This window comes from Pseudophryne corroboree, unplaced genomic scaffold (assembly GCF_028390025.1).
Source record: "Pseudophryne corroboree isolate aPseCor3 unplaced genomic scaffold, aPseCor3.hap2 scaffold_410, whole genome shotgun sequence".
Lineage (NCBI taxonomy): Eukaryota > Metazoa > Chordata > Amphibia > Anura > Myobatrachidae > Pseudophryne > Pseudophryne corroboree.
The window spans coordinates 192,514-205,535 of record NW_026970045.1 but is presented as its reverse complement, the minus strand read 5'-3'; the positions used below and the strand labels follow the sequence as shown (position 1 = coordinate 205,535).

The 13,022-nt window shown below is 39.2% G+C and overlaps 24 non-coding genes across 24 annotated transcripts; all 24 read left to right on the top strand.

Moving 5' to 3' along the window:
• Positions 1 to 36: 36 nt before the first annotated feature.
• LOC135024641 (U5 spliceosomal RNA) lies at positions 37 to 152 on the top strand. The gene has a single exon (XR_010221455.1). It is a non-coding gene; the product is annotated as a U5 spliceosomal RNA (small nuclear RNA).
• Positions 153 to 425: 273 nt separating this feature from the next.
• Positions 426 to 541, top strand: LOC135024425 (U5 spliceosomal RNA). The gene has a single exon (XR_010221248.1). It is a non-coding gene; the product is annotated as a U5 spliceosomal RNA (small nuclear RNA).
• A 274-nt stretch (positions 542 to 815) lies between these two features.
• On the top strand, positions 816 to 931 carry LOC135024638 (U5 spliceosomal RNA). The gene has a single exon (XR_010221452.1). It is a non-coding gene; the product is annotated as a U5 spliceosomal RNA (small nuclear RNA).
• Positions 932 to 1,205: 274 nt separating this feature from the next.
• Positions 1,206 to 1,321, top strand: LOC135024446 (U5 spliceosomal RNA). Its single transcript, XR_010221268.1, has one exon. It is a non-coding gene; the product is annotated as a U5 spliceosomal RNA (small nuclear RNA).
• Positions 1,322 to 1,594: 273 nt separating this feature from the next.
• LOC135024568 (U5 spliceosomal RNA) lies at positions 1,595 to 1,710 on the top strand. Its single transcript, XR_010221387.1, has one exon. It is a non-coding gene; the product is annotated as a U5 spliceosomal RNA (small nuclear RNA).
• A 274-nt stretch (positions 1,711 to 1,984) lies between these two features.
• On the top strand, positions 1,985 to 2,100 carry LOC135024866 (U5 spliceosomal RNA). The gene has a single exon (XR_010221677.1). It is a non-coding gene; the product is annotated as a U5 spliceosomal RNA (small nuclear RNA).
• A 273-nt stretch (positions 2,101 to 2,373) lies between these two features.
• LOC135025081 (U5 spliceosomal RNA) lies at positions 2,374 to 2,489 on the top strand. Its single transcript, XR_010221887.1, has one exon. It is a non-coding gene; the product is annotated as a U5 spliceosomal RNA (small nuclear RNA).
• A 274-nt stretch (positions 2,490 to 2,763) lies between these two features.
• Positions 2,764 to 2,879, top strand: LOC135025026 (U5 spliceosomal RNA). The gene has a single exon (XR_010221833.1). It is a non-coding gene; the product is annotated as a U5 spliceosomal RNA (small nuclear RNA).
• Positions 2,880 to 3,153: 274 nt separating this feature from the next.
• On the top strand, positions 3,154 to 3,269 carry LOC135024445 (U5 spliceosomal RNA). The gene has a single exon (XR_010221267.1). It is a non-coding gene; the product is annotated as a U5 spliceosomal RNA (small nuclear RNA).
• A 274-nt stretch (positions 3,270 to 3,543) lies between these two features.
• Positions 3,544 to 3,659, top strand: LOC135024492 (U5 spliceosomal RNA). The gene has a single exon (XR_010221313.1). It is a non-coding gene; the product is annotated as a U5 spliceosomal RNA (small nuclear RNA).
• Positions 3,660 to 3,933: 274 nt separating this feature from the next.
• On the top strand, positions 3,934 to 4,049 carry LOC135024444 (U5 spliceosomal RNA). The gene has a single exon (XR_010221266.1). It is a non-coding gene; the product is annotated as a U5 spliceosomal RNA (small nuclear RNA).
• A 274-nt stretch (positions 4,050 to 4,323) lies between these two features.
• LOC135025025 (U5 spliceosomal RNA) lies at positions 4,324 to 4,439 on the top strand. The gene has a single exon (XR_010221832.1). It is a non-coding gene; the product is annotated as a U5 spliceosomal RNA (small nuclear RNA).
• Positions 4,440 to 4,713: 274 nt separating this feature from the next.
• On the top strand, positions 4,714 to 4,829 carry LOC135024442 (U5 spliceosomal RNA). Its single transcript, XR_010221265.1, has one exon. It is a non-coding gene; the product is annotated as a U5 spliceosomal RNA (small nuclear RNA).
• A 274-nt stretch (positions 4,830 to 5,103) lies between these two features.
• On the top strand, positions 5,104 to 5,219 carry LOC135024491 (U5 spliceosomal RNA). The gene has a single exon (XR_010221312.1). It is a non-coding gene; the product is annotated as a U5 spliceosomal RNA (small nuclear RNA).
• Positions 5,220 to 5,493: 274 nt separating this feature from the next.
• Positions 5,494 to 5,609, top strand: LOC135024636 (U5 spliceosomal RNA). The gene has a single exon (XR_010221450.1). It is a non-coding gene; the product is annotated as a U5 spliceosomal RNA (small nuclear RNA).
• A 274-nt stretch (positions 5,610 to 5,883) lies between these two features.
• On the top strand, positions 5,884 to 5,999 carry LOC135024796 (U5 spliceosomal RNA). Its single transcript, XR_010221609.1, has one exon. It is a non-coding gene; the product is annotated as a U5 spliceosomal RNA (small nuclear RNA).
• Positions 6,000 to 6,273: 274 nt separating this feature from the next.
• On the top strand, positions 6,274 to 6,389 carry LOC135024820 (U5 spliceosomal RNA). Its single transcript, XR_010221632.1, has one exon. It is a non-coding gene; the product is annotated as a U5 spliceosomal RNA (small nuclear RNA).
• Positions 6,390 to 6,659: 270 nt separating this feature from the next.
• LOC135024822 (U5 spliceosomal RNA) lies at positions 6,660 to 6,775 on the top strand. Its single transcript, XR_010221634.1, has one exon. It is a non-coding gene; the product is annotated as a U5 spliceosomal RNA (small nuclear RNA).
• Positions 6,776 to 7,061: 286 nt separating this feature from the next.
• Positions 7,062 to 7,177, top strand: LOC135025068 (U5 spliceosomal RNA). The gene has a single exon (XR_010221874.1). It is a non-coding gene; the product is annotated as a U5 spliceosomal RNA (small nuclear RNA).
• A 286-nt stretch (positions 7,178 to 7,463) lies between these two features.
• LOC135025010 (U5 spliceosomal RNA) lies at positions 7,464 to 7,579 on the top strand. The gene has a single exon (XR_010221817.1). It is a non-coding gene; the product is annotated as a U5 spliceosomal RNA (small nuclear RNA).
• A 274-nt stretch (positions 7,580 to 7,853) lies between these two features.
• LOC135024382 (U5 spliceosomal RNA) lies at positions 7,854 to 7,969 on the top strand. The gene has a single exon (XR_010221207.1). It is a non-coding gene; the product is annotated as a U5 spliceosomal RNA (small nuclear RNA).
• A 274-nt stretch (positions 7,970 to 8,243) lies between these two features.
• LOC135024696 (U5 spliceosomal RNA) lies at positions 8,244 to 8,359 on the top strand. Its single transcript, XR_010221510.1, has one exon. It is a non-coding gene; the product is annotated as a U5 spliceosomal RNA (small nuclear RNA).
• Positions 8,360 to 8,644: 285 nt separating this feature from the next.
• Positions 8,645 to 8,760, top strand: LOC135024845 (U5 spliceosomal RNA). The gene has a single exon (XR_010221656.1). It is a non-coding gene; the product is annotated as a U5 spliceosomal RNA (small nuclear RNA).
• Positions 8,761 to 9,030: 270 nt separating this feature from the next.
• Positions 9,031 to 9,149, top strand: LOC135024557 (U5 spliceosomal RNA). Its single transcript, XR_010221376.1, has one exon. It is a non-coding gene; the product is annotated as a U5 spliceosomal RNA (small nuclear RNA).
• Positions 9,150 to 13,022: the final 3,873 nt, after the last annotated feature.

The window sequence follows — 13,022 nt, the reverse complement described above, 5'->3', positions numbered from 1 at the left end:
TGGCATGGCACTCAGGCGACAGGTGGAATCTTGGTCATGCTCTGGTTTCTCTTCAGAACGAACAAATCTTTCGCCTTTTACTAAAGATTTCCGTGGAGAGGAGCAAAACTGAGTTTTATCTCAATTTTTGCATGCCCCATCTTATTGGGTTTTATTTTATCGGTTTAAAGATGGAACGAGTATGCTTTAATGTAAGCTCATTTGCATAGAAATGACAGTAAATGTCTGTTTATTTTCAAACAGAACTTTCTTGAACATACTAATTGCTTGAAAGATCTGTGAGCACATGGAAAAGAGTAAAAACCATTCTTATAGCAAGGGGAAGCCAGGTGAGAAATCTGCTTTCTTTCTTTCAATTGGGTGCTCACTTTAAGCTGAATGAGGACTGCTGGCTTGGCACTCAGGCGACAGGTGGAATCTTGGTCATGCTCTGGTTTCTCTTCAGAACGAGCAAATCTTTCGCCTTTTATTAAAGATTTCCGTGGAGAGGAGCAAAACTGAGTTTTATCTCAATTTTTGCATGCCCCTTCTTATTGGGTTTTATTTTATTGGTTTAAAGATAGAATGAGTGTGCTTTAATGTAAGCTCATTTGCATAGAAATGACAGTAAATGTCTGTTTCTTTTCAAACAGAACTTTCTTGACCATACTAATTGCTTGAAAAATCAGGGAGCACATGGAAAAGAGTACAAACCATGCTTATAGCAAGGGGAAGCCAGGTGAGAAATCTGCTTTCTTTCTTTCAAATTGGGTGCTCACTTTGAGCTGAATGAGGACTGCTGGCATGGCACTCAGGTGACAGGTGGAATCTTGGTCATGCTCTGGTTTCTCTTCAGAACAAACAAATCTTTCGCCTTTTACTAAAGATTTCCGTGGAGAGGAGCAAAACTGAGTTTTATCTCAATTTTTGCATGCCCCATCTTATTGGGGTTTCTTTTATCGGTTTAATGATAGAATGAGTGTGCTTTAATGTAAGCTCATTTGCATAGAAATGACAGCAAATATCTGTTTCTTTTAAAACAGAACTTTCTTAACCATACTAATCGCTTGAAAGATCTGGGAGCACATGGCAAAGAGTACAAACCATGCTTATAGCAAGGGAAAGCCTGGTGAGAAATCTGCTTTCTTTCTTTCAAATTGGGTGCTCACTTTGAGCTGAATGAGGACTGCTGGCATGGCACTCAGGCGACAGGTGGAATCTTGGTCATGCTCTGGTTTCTCTTCAGAACGAACAAATCTTTCGCCTTAAACTAAAGATTTCCGTGGAGAGGAGCAAAACTGAGTTTTATCTCAATTTTTGCATGCCCCATCTTATTGAGGTTTCTTTTATTGGTTTAAAGATAGAACGAGTGTGCTTTAATGTAAGCTCATTTGCATAGAAATGACAGCAAATGTTTGTTTCTTTTCAAACAGAACTTTCTTGACCATGCTACTTGCTTGAAAGATCAGGGAGCACATGGAAAAGAGTACAAACCATGCTTATAGCAAGGGGAAGCCAGGTGAGAAACTGCTTTCTTTCTTTCAAATTGGGTGCTCACTTTGAGCTGAATAAGGACTGCTGGCATGGCACTCAGGTGACAGGCGGAATCTTGGTCATGCTCTGGTTTCTCTTCAGAGTAAACAAATCTTTAGCCTTTTTCTAAAGATTTTTGTGGAGAGGAGCAAAACTGAGTTTTATCTCAATTTTTGCATGCCCCATCTTATTGGGGTTTCTTTTATCGGTTTAAAGATAGAACGAGTGTGCTTTAATGTAAGCTCATTTGCATAGAAATGACAGTAAATGTCTGTTTCTTTTAAAACAGAACTTTCTTGACCATGCTACTTGCTTGAAAGATCAGGGAGCACATGGAAAAGAGTACAAACCATGCTTATAGCAAGGGGAAGCCAGGTGAGAAATCTGCTTTCTTTCTTTCAAATTGGGTGCTCACTTTGAGCTGAATGAGGACTGCTGGCATGGCACTCAGGCGACAGGTGGAATCTTGATCATGCTCTGGTTTCTCTTCAGAACGAACAAATCTTTCGCCTTTTATTAAAGATTTCCGTGGAGAGGAGCAAAACTGAGTTTTATCTCAATTTTTGCATGCCCCATCTTATTGGGTTTTATTTTATCGGTTTAAAGATGGAACGAGTATGCTTTAATGTAAGCTCATTTGCATAGAAATGACAGTAAATGTCTGTTTATTTTCAAACAGAACTTTCTTGAACATACTAATTGCTTGAAAGATCTGGGAGCACATGGAAAAGAGTACAAACCATGCTTATAGCAAGGGGAAGCCTTATGAGAAATCTGCTTTCTTTCTTTCAATTGGGTGCTCACTTTAAGCTGAATGAGGACTGCTGGCTTGGCACTCAGGCGACAGGTGGAATCTTGGTCATGCTCTGGTTTCTTTTCAGAACGAACAAATCTTTCGCCTTTTATTAAAGATTTCCGTGGAGAGGAGCAAAACTGAGTTTTATCTCAATTTTTGCATGCCCCTTCTTATTGGGTTTTATTTTATTGGTTTAAAGATAGAATGAGTGTGCTTTAATGTAAGCTCATTTGCATAGAAATGACAGTAAATGTCTGTTTCTTTTCAAACAGAACTTTCTTGACCATACTAATTGCTTGAAAAATCAGGGAGCACATGGAAAAGAGTACAAACCATGCTTATAGCAAGGGGAAGCCAGGTGAGAACTCTGCTTTCTTTCTTTCAAATTGGGTGCTCACTTTGAGCTGAATGAGGACTGCTGGCATGGCACTCAGGTGACAGGTGGAATCTTGGTCATGCTCTGGTTTCTCTTCAGAACAAACAAATCTTTCGCCTTTTTCTAAAGATTTCCGTGGAGAGGAGCAAAACTGAGTTTTATCTCAATTTTTGCATGCCCCATCTTATTGAGGTTTCTTTTATCGGTTTAAAGATAGAATGAGTGTGCTTTAATGTAAGCTCATTTGCATAGAAATGACAGTAAATGTCTGTTTCTTTTAAAACAGAACTTTCTTAACCATACTAATCGCTTGAAAGATCTGGGAGCACATGGCAAAGAGTACAAACCATGCTTATAGCAAGGGGAAGCCTGGTGAGAAATCTGCTTTCTTTCTTTCAAATTGGGTGCTCACTTTGAGCTGAATGAGGACTGCTGGCATGGCACTCAGGCGACAGGTGGAATCTTGGTCATGCTCTGGTTTCTCTTCAGAACGAACAAATCTTTCGCCTTAAACTAAAGATTTCCGTGGAGAGGAGCAAAACTGAGTTTTATCTCAATTTTTGCATGCCCCATCTTATTGAGGTTTCTTTTATTGGTTTAAAGATAGAACGAGTGTGCTTTAATGTAAGCTCATTTGCATAGAAATGACAGCAAATGTTTGTTTTTTTTCAAACAGAACTTTCTTGACCATGCTACTTGCTTGAAAGATCAGGGAGCACATGGAAAAGAGTACAAACCATGCTTATAGCAAGGGGAAGCCAGGTGAGAAATCTGCTTTCTTTCTTTCAAATTGGGTGCTCACTTTGAGCTGAATGAGGACTGCTGGCATGGCACTCAGGTGACAGGTGGAATCTTGGTCATGCTCTGGTTTCTCTTCAGAACAAACAAATCTTTCGCCTTTTTCTAAAGATTTTTGTGGAGAGGAGCAAAACTGAGTTTTATCTCAATTTTTGCATGCCCCATCTTAATGGGGTTTCTTTTATCGATTTAAAGATAGAACGAGTGTGCTTTAATGTAAGCTCATTTGCATAGAAATGACAGTAAATGTCTGTTTCTTTTAAAAAAGAACTTTCTTGACCATGCTACTTGCTTGAAAGATCTGGGAGCACATGGCAAAGAGTACAAACCATGCTTATAGCAAGGGGAAGCCTGGTGAGAAATCTGCTTTCTTTCTTTCAAATTGGGTGCTCACTTTGAGCTGAATGAGGACTGCTGGCATGGCACTCAGGCGACAGGTGGAATCTTGGTCATGCTCTGGTTTCTCTTCAGAACGAACAAATCTTTCGCCTTAAACTAAAGATTTCCGTGGAGAGGAGCAAAACTGAGTTTTATCTCAATTTTTGCATGCCCCATCTTATTGAGGTTTCTTTTATTGGTTTAAAGATAGAACGAGTGTGCTTTAATGTAAGCTCATTTGCATAGAAATGACAGCAAATGTTTGTTTCTTTTCAAACAGAACTTTCTTGACCATGCTACTTGCTTGAAAGATCAGGGAGCACATGGAAAAGAGTACAAACCATGCTTATAGCAAGGGGAAGCCAGGTGAGAAATCTGCTTTCTTTCTTTCAAATTGGGTGCTCACTTTGAGCTGAATGAGGACTGCTGGCATGGCACTCAGGTGACAGGTGGAATCTTGGTCATGCTCTGGTTTCTCTTCAGAACAAACAAATCTTTCGCCTTTTTCTAAAGATTTCCGTGGAGAGGAGCAAAACTGAGTTTTATCTCAATTTTTGCATGCCCCATCTTATTGAGGTTTCTTTTATCGGTTTAAAGATAGAATGAGTGTGCTTTAATGTAAGCTCATTTGCATAGAAATGACAGTAAATGTCTGTTTCTTTTAAAACAGAACTTTCTTAACCATACTAATCGCTTGAAAGATCTGGGAGCACATGGCAAAGAGTACAAACCATGCTTATAGCAAGGGGAAGCCTGGTGAGAAATCTGCTTTCTTTCTTTCAAATTGGGTGCTCACTTTGAGCTGAATGAGGACTGCTGGCATGGCACTCAGGCGACAGGTGGAATCTTGGTCATGCTCTGGTTTCTCTTCAGAACGAACAAATCTTTCGCCTTAAACTAAAGATTTCCGTGGAGAGGAGCAAAACTGAGTTTTATCTCAATTTTTGCATGCCCCATCTTATTGAGGTTTCTTTTATTGGTTTAAAGATAGAACGAGTGTGCTTTAATGTAAGCTCATTTGCATAGAAATGACAGCAAATGTTTGTTTCTTTTCAAATAGAACTTTCTTGACCATGCTACTTGCTTGAAAGATCAGGGAGCACATGGAAAAGAGTACAAACCATGCTTATAGCAAGGGGAAGCCAGGTGAGAAATCTGCTTTCTTTCTTTCAAATTGGGTGCTCACTTTGAGCTGAATGAGGACTGCTGGCATGGCACTCAGGTGACAGGTGGAATCTTGGTCATGCTCTGGTTTCTCTTCAGAACAAACAAATCTTTCGCCTTTTTCTAAAGATTTTTGTGGAGAGGAGCAAAACTGAGTTTTATCTCAATTTTTGCATGCCCCATCTTAATGGGGTTTCTTTTATCGATTTAAAGATAGAACGAGTGTGCTTTAATGTAAGCTCATTTGCATAGAAATGACAGTAAATGTCTGTTTCTTTTAAAAAAGAACTTTCTTGACCATGCTACTTGCTTGAAAGATCAGGGAGCACATGGAAAAGAGTACAAACCATGCTTATAGCAAGGGGAAGCCAGGTGAGAAATCTGCTTTCTTTCTTTCAAATTGGGTGCTCACTTTGAGCTGAATGAGGACTGCTGGCATGGCACTCAGGTGACAGGTGGAATCTTGGTCATGCTCTGGTTTCTCTTCAGAACAAACAAATCTTTCGCCTTTTACTAAAGATTTCCGTGGAGAGGAGCAAAACTGAGTTTTATCTCAATTTTTGCATGCCCCATCTTATTGGGGTTTCTTTTATCGGTTTAAAGATAGAACGAGTGTGCTTTAATGTAAGCTCATTTGCATAGAAATGACAGTAAATGTCTGTTTCTTTTAAAACAGAACTTTCTTAACCATACTAATCGCTTGAAAGATCTGGTAGCACATGGCAAAGAGTACAAACCATGCTTATAGCAAGGGGAAGCCTGGTGAGAAATCTGCTTTCTTTCTTTCAAATTGGGTGCTCACTTTGAGCTGAATGAGGACTGCTGGCATGGCACTCAGGTGACAGGTGGAATCTTGGTCATGCTCTGGTTTCTCTTCAGAACAAACAAATCTTTCGCCTTTTACTAAAGATTTCCGTGGAGAGGAGCAAAACTGAGTTTTATCTCAATTTTTGCATGCCCCATCTTATTGAGGTTTCTTTTATTGGTTTAAAGATAGAACGAGTGTGCTTTAATGTAAGCTCATTTGCATAGAAATGACAGCAAATGTTTGTTTCTTTTCAAACAGAACTTTCTTGACCATGCTACTTGCTTGAAAGATCAGGGAGCACATGGAAAAGAGTACAAACCATGCTTATAGCAAGGGGAAGCCAGGTGAGAAATCTGCTTTCTTTCTTTCAAATTGGGTGCTCACTTTAAGCTGAATGAGGACTGCTGGCTTGGCACTCAGGCAACAGATGGAATCTTGGTCATGCTCTGGTTTCTCTTCAGAACTAATAAATCTTTCGCCTTTTACTAAAGATTTCCGTGGAGAGGAGCAAAACTGAGTTTTATCTAAATTTTTGTATACCCCGTCTTATTGAGGTTTCTTTTATTGGTTTAAAGATAGAACGAGTGTGCTTTAATGTAAGCTCATTTGCATAGAAATGACAGCAAATGTTTGTTTCTTTTCAAACAGAACTTTCTTGACCATGCTACTTGCTTGAAAGATCAGGGAGCACATGGAAAAGAGTACAAACCATGCTTATAGCAAGGGGAAGCCAGGTGAGAAATCTGCTTTCTTTCAAATTGGGCGCTCACTTTGAGCTGAATGAGGACTGCTGGCATGGCACTCAGGCGACAGGAGGATTCTTGGTCATGCTCTGGTTTCTCTTCAGAACGAATAAATCTTTCGCCTTTTACTAAAGATTTCCGTGGAGAAGAGCAAAACTGAGTTTTATCTCAATTTTTGCATGCCCTATATTATTGGGGTTTCTTTTATCAGTTTAAAGACAGAACGAGTGTGCTTTCTTGGTAGCTTTAATGTAAGTTTATTTGCATAACAATGACAGTAAATGCCTGTTTCTTTTCAAAAATAACTTTCCTGACCATACTAATTGCTTGAAAGATCTGGGAGCACATGGAAAAGAGTACAAACCATGCTTATAGCAAGGGGAAGCCTGGTGAGAAATCTGCTTTCTTTCTTTCAAATTGGGTGCTCACTTTAAGCTGAATGAGGACTGCTGGCTTGGCGCTCAGGCGACAGGTGGAATCTTGGTCATGCTCTGGTTTCTCTTCAGAACGAATAAATCTTTCGCCTTTTACTAAAGATTTCAGTGGAGAAGAGCAAAACTGAGTTTTATCTCAATTTTTGCATTCCCTATATTATTGGGGTTTCTTTTATCAGTTTAAAGACAGAACGAGTGTGCTTTCTTGGTAGCTTTAATGTAAGTTTATTTGCATAACAATGACAGTAAATGCCTGTTTCTTTTCAAAAAGAACTTTCTTGACCATACTAATTGCTTGAAAGATCAGGGAGCACATGGAAAAGAGTACAAACCATGCTTATAGCAAGGGGAAGCCTGGTGAGAAATCTGCTTTCTTTCTTTCAAATTGGGTGCTCACTTTAAGCTGAATGAGGACTGCTGGCTTGGCGCTCAGGCGACAGGTGGAATCTTGGTCATGCTCTGGTTTCTCTTCAGAACGAATAAATCTTTCGCCTTTTACTAAAGATTTCAGTGGAGAAGAGCCAAACTGAGTTTTATCTCAATTTTTGCATGCCCCATCTTAATGGGGTTTCTTTTATCGGTTTAAAGATAGAACGAGTGTGCTTTAATGTAAGCTCATTTGCATATAAATGACAGTAAATGTCTGTTTCTTTTCAAACAGAACTTTCTTGACCATACTAGTTGCTTGAAAGATCTGGGAGCACATGGAAAAGAGTATAAACCATGCTTATAGCAAGGGGAATCCTGGTGAGAAATCTGCTTTCTTTCTTTCAAATTGGGTGCTCACTTTAAGCTGAATGAGGACTGCTGGCTTGGCACTCAGGCGACAGGTGGAATCTTGGTCATGCTCTGGTTTCTCTTCAGAACGAACAAATCTTTCGCCTTTTATTAAAAATTTCCGTGGAGAGGAGCAAAACTGAGTTTTATCTCAATTTTTGCATGCCCCATCTTATTGGGTTTTATTTTATCGGTTTAAAGATAGAACGAGTGTGCTTTAATGTAAGCTCATTTGCATAGAAATGACAGTAAATGTCTGTTTCTTTTCAAACAGAACTTTCTTGACCATACTAATTGCTTGAAAGATCTGGGAGCACATGGAAAAGAGTCCAAACCATGCTTATAGCAAGGGGAAGCCTGGTGAGAAATCTGCTTTCTTTCTTTCAAATTGGGTGCTCAATTTGAGCTGAATGAGGACTGCTGGCATGGCACTCAGGTGACAGGTGAAATCTTGGTCATGCTCTGGTTTCTCTTCAGAACTAACAAATCTTTCGCCTTTTACTAAAGATTTCCGTGGAGAGGAGCAAAACTGAGTTTTATCTCAATTTTTGCATGCCCCATATTATTGGGGTTTCTTTTATCAGTTTAAAGATAGAACGAGTGTGCTTTCTTGGTAGCTTAAATGTAAGTTTATTTGCATAACAATGACAGTAAATGCCTTTTTCTTTCAAACAGAACTTTCTTGACCATACTAATTGCTTGAAAGATCTGGGAGCACATGGAAAAGAGGACAAACCATGCTTATAGCAAGGGGAAGCCTGGTTAGAAATCTGCTTTCTTTCTTTCAAATTGGGTGCTCACTTTAAGCTGAATGAGGACTGCTGGCTTGGCACTCAGGCGACAGGTGGAATTTTGGTTTTTCTCTGGTTTCTCTTCAGAACGAACAAATCTTTTGCCTTTTACTAAAGATTTCCGTGGAGAGGAGCAAAACTGAGTTTTATCTCAATTATTGCATGCCCCATCTTATTTGGGTTTCTTTTATTGGTTTAAAGATAGAACGAGTGTGCTTTAATGTAAGCTCATTTGCATAGAAATGACAGTAAATGTTTGTTTCTTTTCAAACAGAACTTTCTTGACCATGCTACTTGCTTGAAAGATCTGGGAGCACATGGAAAACAGTACAAACCATGCTTATAGCAAGGGGAAGCCAGGTGAGAAATCTGCTTTCTTTCAAATTGGGCGCTCACTTTGAGCTGAATGAGGACTGCTGGCGTGGCACTCAGGCGTCAGGTGGAATCTTGGTCATGCTCTGGTTTCTTTTCAGAATGAATAAATCTTTTGCCTTTTACTAAAGATTTTCGTGAAGAGGAGGAGCAAAACTGAGTTTTATCTCAATTATTGCATGCCCCATATAATTGGGGTTTCTTTTATCAGTTTAAAGACAGAACGAGTGTGCATTATTGGTAGCTTTAATGTAAGTTTATTTGCATAACAATGACAGTAAATGTCTGTTTCTTTTCAAGCAGAACTTTCTTGACCATACTAATTGCTTGAAAGATCTGGGAGCACATGGAAAAGAGTACAAAGCATGCAAAAAAGTAGAAAAATGCAAAGGTACAAGACAACTTTTCCTTGCCAATATCTTTCTTTTGCAAGGAGATACACATTGGTATATTCAGGGCTATGCAGTGTAGATGAAGGCCTAACAGTAGGCTTTAAAATTTTCTCTGTGGTGTCCTTAGTTTGGGAGAAAAATGCAAAGGTACAAGACAGCTTTTCCATGCCAATATCTTTCTTTTGCAAGGAGATACACATTAGTAAATTCAGGGCTATGCAATGTAGATGAAGGCCTAACAGTAGGCTTTAAAATTCTCTCTGGTGTCCTTAGTTTGGGAGAAAAATGCAAAGGTACAAGACAGCTTTTCCTTGCCAATATCTTTCTTTTGCAAGGAGATACACATTGGTAAATTCAGGGATATGCAGTGTAGACGAAGGCCTAACAGTAGGCTTTAATATTTTCTCTCTTGTGTCCTTAGTTTGGGAGAAAAATGCAAAGGTACAAGACAGCTTTTCCTTGCCAATATCTTTCTTTTTCAAGGAGATACACATTGGTAAATTCAGGGCTAAGCTGTGTAGATGAAGGCCTAACAGTAGGCTTTAATATTTTCTCTCTTGTGTCCTTAGTTTGGGAGAAAAATGCAAAGGTACAAGACAGCTTTTCCTTGCCAATATCTTTCTTTTTCAAGGAGATACACATCGGTAAATTCAGGGCTATGCAGTGTAGATGAAGGCCTAACAGTAAGCTTTGAAATTTTCTCTCTAGTGTCCTTAGTTTGGGAGAAAAATGCAAAGGTACAAGACAGCTTTTCCTTGCCAATATCTTCCTTTTGCAAGGAGATACACATTGGTAAATTCAGGGCTATGCAGTGTAGATGAAGGCCTAACAGTAGGCTTTAAAATTTTCTCTCTAGTGTCCTTAGTTTGGGAGAAAAATGCAAAGGTACAAGACAGCTTTTCCTTGCCAATATCTTTCTTTTGCAAGGAGATACACATTGGTAAATTCAGGGCTATGCAGTGTACATGAAGGCCTAACAGGAGGCTTTAAAATGTTCTCTCTAGTGTCCTCAGTTTGGGAGAAAAATGCAAAGGTACAAGACAGCTTTTCCATGCCAATATCTTTCTTTTGCAAGGAGATACACATTAGTAAATTCAGGGCTATGCAATGTAGATGAAGGCCTAACAGTAGGCTTTAAAATTCTCTCTGGTGTCCTTAGTTTGGGAGAAAAATGCAAAGGTACAAGACAGCTTTTCCTTGCCAATATCTTTCTTTTGCAAGGAGATACACATTGTTAAATTCAGGGATATGCAGTGTAGACGAAGGCCTAACAGTAGGCTTTAATATTTTCTCTCTTGTGTCCTTAGTTTGGGAGAAAAATGCAAAGGTACAAGACAGCTTTTCCTTGCCAATATCTTCCTTTTGCAAGGAGATACACATTGGTAAATTCAGGGCTATGCAGTGTAGATGAAGGCCTAACAGTAGGCTTTAAAATTTTCTCTCTAGTGTCCTTAGTTTGGGAGAAAAATGCAAAGGTACAAGACAGCTTTTCCTTGCCAATATCTTTCTTTTGCAAGGAGATACACATTGGTAAATTCAGGGCTATGCAGTGTACATGAAGGCCTAACAGGAGGCTTTAAAATGTTCTCTCTAGTGTCCTTAGTTTGGGAGAAAAATGCAAAGGTACAAGACAGCTTTTCCTTGCCAATATCTTTCTTTTTCAAGGAGATACACATCGGTAAATTCAGGGCTATGCAGTGTAGATGAAGGCCTAACAGTAGGCTTTAATATTTTCTCTCTTGTGTCCTTAGTTTGGGAGAATAATGCAAAGGTACAAGACAGCTTTTCCTAGCCAATATCTTTCTTTTGCAAGGAGATACACATTGGTAAATTCAGGGCTATGCAGTGTAGATGAAGGCCTAACAGTAGGGATTAACATTTTCTCTCTAGTGTCCTTAGTTTGGGAGAAAAATGCAAAGGTACAAGACAGCTTTTCCTTGCCAATATCTATCTTTTGCAAGGAGATACACATTGGTAAATTCAGGGCTATGCAGTGTAGATGAAGGCCTAACAGTAGGCTTTAAAATTTTCTCTCTAGTGTCCTTAGTTTGGGAGAAAAATGCAAAGGTACAAGACACTTTTCCTTGCCAGTTTCTTTCTTTTGCAAGGAGATACACATTGGTAAATTCAGGGCTATGCAGTGTAGATGAAGGCCTAACAGAAGGCTTTTAAAATTTTCTCTCTAGTGTCCTTAGTTTGGGAGAAAAATGCAAAGATACAAGACAGCTTTTCCTTGACCATATCTTTCTTTTGCAAGGAGATACACATTGGTAAATTCAGGGCTAAGCAGTGTAGATGAAGGCCTAACAGTAGGCTTTAATATTTTCTCTCTTGTGTCCTTAGTTTGGGAGAAAAATGCAAAGGTACAAGACAGCTTTTCCTTGCCAATATCTTTCTTTTGCAAGGAGAATCACATTGGTAAATTCAGGGCTATGCAGTGTAGATGAAGGCCTAACAGTAAGCTTTAAAATTTTCTCTCTAGTGTCCTTAGTTTGGGAGAAAAATGCAAAGGTACAAGACAGCTTTTCCTTGCCGATATCTTTCTTTTGCAAGGAGATACACATTGGTAAATTCAGGGCTATGCAGTGTACATGAAGGCCTAACAGGAGGCTTTAAAATGTTCTCTCTAGTGTCCTTAGTTTGGGAGAAAAATGCAAAGGTAAAAGACAGCTTTTCCTTGCCAATATCTTACTTTTGCAAGGAGATACACATTGGTAAATTCAGGGCTATGCAGTGTAGATGAAGGCCTAACAGTAGGGTTTAAAATTTTCTCTCTAGTGTCCTTAGTTTGGGAGAAAAATGCAAAGGTACAAGACACTTTTCCTTGCCAATTTCTTTCTTTTGCAAGGAGATACACATTGGTAAATTCAGGGCTATGCAGTGTAGATGAAGGCCTAACAGAAGGCTTTTAAAATTTTCTCTCTAGTGTCCTTAGTTTGGGAGAAAAATGCAAAGGTACAAGACAGCTTTTCCTTGCCGATATCTTTCTTTTGCAAGGAGATACACATTGGTAAATTCAGGGCTATGCAGTGTACATGAAGGCCTAACAGTAGGCTTTATTTTCTCTCTTGTGTCCTTAGTTTGGGAGAATAATGCAAAGGTACAAGACAGCTTTTCCTTGCCAATATCTTTCTTTTGCAAGGAGATACACTTTGGTAAATTCAGGGCTATGCAGTGTAGATGAAGGCCTAACAGTAGGGTTTAAAATTTTCTCTCTAGTGTCCTTAGTTTGGGAGAAAAATGCAAAGGTACAAGACAGCTTTTCCTTGCCAATATCTATCTTTTGCAAGGAGATACACATTGGTAAATTCAGGGCTATGCAGTGTAGATGAAGGCCTAACAGTAGGCTTTAAACTTTTCTCTCTGGTGTCCTTAGTTTGGGAGAAAAATGCAAAGGTACAAGACAGCTTTTCCTTGCCAATATCTTTCTTTTGCAAGGAGATACACATTGGTAAATTCAGGGCTATGCAGTGTAGATGAAGGCCTAACAGTAGGCTTTAAAATTTTCTATCTATTGTCCTTAGTTTGGGAGAAAAAAGCAAAGGTACCAGAGAACTTTTCCTTGCCAATATCTTTCTTTTGCAAGGAGATACACATTAGTAAATTCAGGGCTATGCAGTGTAGATGAAGGCCTAACAGGAGGCTTTAAAATTTTCTCTCTAGTGTCCTTAGTTTGGGAGC